The sequence below is a fragment of the Ananas comosus genome, unplaced genomic scaffold (genome assembly GCF_001540865.1).
Source record: "Ananas comosus cultivar F153 unplaced genomic scaffold, ASM154086v1, whole genome shotgun sequence".
Classification (NCBI taxonomy): domain Eukaryota; kingdom Viridiplantae; phylum Streptophyta; class Magnoliopsida; order Poales; family Bromeliaceae; genus Ananas; species Ananas comosus.
Window position 1 is genome coordinate 9,514 of NW_017891727.1, and position 4,142 is coordinate 13,655.

Below are 4,142 nucleotides of genomic sequence, written 5' to 3' on the forward strand. Positions count from 1 at the left end.
CCATTCAATAATCATTTACTTTATCTGTGACCTAGCTCATTTATTTCAATTTGCTTCAATAAAAAATAAAAAAATTCTTAGAAGGTCACTTTGTATTAAAAGTCGCATATATTTAACAGGAAGTAAATTTTTTTAAGTAAAAAACTTGCAGGAACCAAATTGCAGCATTGGACCACTCAAAATCAAAAAAGAAGAAAACAAAAAAATTGCAGCAATAGGCTGTTTTGAAATGGCTCGTTCAAACTTTAATATTTTTTATTGTGACACTCTTAACTTTCGATTTTGCAATTGAATTAGTTTAGTTATTTTAGTTGAAAGTTTTATTTTGCGATGCTATCAGCTGCAAATTATTAGTTCTTCTAGTTTTATTTGTTAAAAGATAATTAAATTTTTTAAATTTGATGAATTTGTGAATGAATTTGATGAAAATTTTAATTTGTTTTACTAAACTTACTTTATTGCGAAAGATTTAAGGATAAGGAGGTATCAATTAAAAATTTTAAAGCTTAGGGAGTCATTTCAAAATTGCGTCTAGTAGAGGGGTTTCCTTACATTTTCACTTCAATTTTTTTTTCCTTTATGTTGATAATTACAATAGCTCATAAAAAAATCCACATCGATCTTAGCTCGCGCGTTGACTTAGGAAACGCTTGTCTCGGCTCCTTCACAAATCACAACCCCTCGTTGACTTTTTCATTGATTTTGATTTTCTATCGGGTGTAGATCTCACATTCAATTTAGTTAATATAGTAGGTGTCTTCATTTGTCACATCAAAATCTACATCCACTTTTAAATGTATCATTAGTATTATTTCAAGCATAAATTACAAACTTGTAAAAAATATACAGATTTTATGAAATTCAGCTATTTTTTAAATAAATTTCTAATTTAAATTTTATCAAATAGTTTAATAGAGTATTTTTCTTAAAAAAAAAAAAAAAAGTTACTGATTGAATTGATCATAGGTAGTCCTTTCACTTTTTATTTTTCGACCTAGACCTCTATCTTTTATTTTTTTTGAGCTTTTATAATTAGTTAAGTTAAAAATTTTATCAATTATAATAGTTTTATTTATTATCATTATTAATTAATTTAATTTCATTTAGTAAAGCCTAGTTAAAATTATTAAATTTAGTAAAATTTTAATAAATTCGATAATTTTATCGATTAAATTTAGTAAAATTTTAATAAATTCGATAATTTTATCGATTAAATTTAGTAAAATTTTAATAAATTTGATAATAAATTCAAAATTTTTCAAAAATTTATTGTATTGAGCAAAAAATGTAGTTAAAAAGAAAAGAAAAGAAGAGGGTCTCGGATCACTAGGGTTTAAATTTTACACGTAACATATTCTTGTTTTTCGAAAGAAAAGTCTAGATTGAAGTAGATTTTTAAGTAAATTAAAGTTCAGATAAATTTTTTTTTTTTGACTATTTTGTTTATATATAAAATTAAAGTTTGTTTTTTATTGTATTATTTGGTTGATAAAAAAACTGAATGACGTGCGGAAGGTGACAGTGCGGGAGATGGATTAATATATTTTTATTATTTTTTATTTATTTTATCATATGATATTATTTTGTAAAAAATTGAGTTTTCCAGCAAAGTGAATTGCCATAAAGAGTGAGCAACGGGAAAGTAGATCCGGAAAGTTGAAAACTACTGTTCCAGGCGGCAAGTACTCTTCGCAAGAAAGTGTCCGCTGCTTCCGGAGGAAGTGCAGCAGGCAGGGCAGGAGCACGAGCAACAGCAAGAGCAAGAGCAAGAGCTGACAGAGAGGAAGAAGAGGAGGAGGAGGGAAGCAGGCAGCTTACGTACGTGCGGTGAGATGGAGGGGCAGTCGGAGCTGCGGAGCCTGGCGGGGGTGTCGGCGGCGGCGATGGCGGCGATGTCGTACGCGCGCTTCGCCTCGGCGCGCGTGCCCGCGGGGCTCCCCCGGCTGGCGGCGCTCCTCCCCGTCGTCTGCCTCCTCCCCCTTCTCCCCTTCGCCTTCGCCTCCGTCCACCTCCGCGGCATCTCCGCCTTCTTCCTCGCCTGGCTCTCCCTCTTCAAGCTCCTGCTCCTCTCCCTCGGCCTCGGCCCCCTCCACCCCTCCCTCCCCCTCTTCCCCTTCCTCCTCTCCTCCTCCCTCCCCGTCAAGCTCCGCCCCTCTCCCAACCCTAACCCTAACCCTAAATCCTCCGATCTCTCCGATCTCTCCCTCCTCGTCCTCTCCTCCGCCGTTAAGGCCGTGATCCTCGCCCTCATCATCCCGCTCTACCGATTCAAGCCCCTGATGCACCCCTACCTCGTCCTCTCCCTCTACTGCGTCCACATGTACCTCGCCCTCGAGATCGTCCTCGCCGGCGCCGCGGCGCTCGCGCGCGGGGCGCTGGGGATGGAGCTCGAGCCCCAGTTCGACAAGCCCTACCTCGCCTCCTCGCTCCGCGACTTCTGGGGCCGGCGCTGGAACCTCATGGTCTCCGCCGTGCTCCGCCCCGCCGTGTACGACCCCGTGCGCCGCCGCCGCGGCCGCGCCGCGGGGGTCCTCGCCACGTTCCTCGTCTCCGGGCTCATGCACGAGGCCATGTTCTCCTACCTCACGCTGCGGCCCCCCACGGGCGAGGCCGCCGCGTTCTTCCTGCTCCAGGGGCTCTGCACCGCCGCCGAGGGCTGGTGGGCTCGGCGGCGGGGGGCGCCGTCGCCTCCGCGGTGGGTGGCCGCGCCGGCGACGCTAGGGTTTTTGGCTCTTCTTCCCCCCGATCCTGAGGGGGGGTTCGGACGAGGTGGTGCTCGCCGAGTGCGCCGCGGCGGTGCGTTTCTTCGCCGACGCCGCCCGGAGCCTCCTCGGACCGGCCGCTTCCCCGGTTTAAGGAGATCATCCGGTCCGGACCGGCCGGCCTAAGAAAAAAAAGGTCGGAGATTCATTTTTTCCTGTTGCTTATTTAATTTTTTTTCTTTTTTTTTCTTTGGGAATAATTGCATCGCTGTTCTCCAATCTCTTTTTGTTACTTTGGATTCTTTTTACCCCTTACCCCGCTGCAAGTAGATTCCTAATTTTTACTATTCATTTTAATTTAGTTTTTATTACTAAGAGCTGGATTAACTTTGATTAATAGAAATTACCACCGAGTGTAACATTTTTTTACTAACCTAGTTAAGCACCCGCTTTTCGCTGAGGATAGTGACATGCGGCGTGGGGCTGCTGAAAGGGGAGAAAAAAGAGAAAAGGTGGCAGCACGCGTCTCGTGGGAGGGTTTATTCTAAAAATCTAAATGTGGCCTGCTGAGCTGCCATTTCGATCTAATTCTATTCTACTTAGAATCAAGTATATAAATTAATGCCATGTCCAATCACGTTGAATTATTTTGTCCTAATCTACTTTGTTTTAAATTTTTTTTTTTCTAATTTTAGTCTCAATTTGATGGATTAAACAATAAAAGATAATTTATATAGATTTACGTATTAACACCTTGTTTGGTTTAGGATTAAAAGGGGAGATAAGAAGGTATCCCCTCATCCTAAACAATATTTCGGGGGCAGGGGGTGACCAATTGTCCTTAGAGCAAGTGGCAAAAGGTCTGGTGGTTGATATTCGAGGTTTCAAGTTCGAAATCTAGTTAATTCATATTTTTTAGCTAAGTTTATTTCTAAATAAAATAAATGAAGCAGATAGCATGTTACTTATTTCTCAAAAAAAAAAAAATTTTGCGGGGGTGGGGTTTGTTAACCCAAAAAGATTATCCCGGAATAATCCTTTTGGGGTGGGGTTAACAAATCCCACCCTCCATGGAATTGGGGTGGGATTAACTAATTCCACCCCAATTTAATTTTTAATTTAAATTTATTATTTAAATTTAAAATTTAATTTTTAAATTTAAATTTATATTTTTAAATTTTTTAAATTAAAAAATTTGCAAGCTTAAAATTGATATTTATAGTTTTAAATTATTAATTTAAAATTTAAAATTATTATTTTTAACTTTTAAAATTAAAATTTGATATTTTTAAATTTAAATTTAATCTTAAAATCAAAATTTTGAACTTTAAATTTTTGAATTTGAGATTTAAAAATTTAATTTTTATTTTGAATTTTTTAAATTTTAAAGTTATATATTTAAATTTAAATTTTTAATTATAAAATTTAAAAATTAAATTC

The 4,142-nt window shown here is 38.6% G+C and overlaps 1 pseudogene; it reads left to right on the top strand.

Annotated features, from left to right (window-relative positions):
• Positions 1-1,660: 1,660 nt before the first annotated feature.
• LOC109705113 lies at positions 1,661-3,053 on the top strand (annotated as a pseudogene).
• Positions 3,054-4,142: the final 1,089 nt, after the last annotated feature.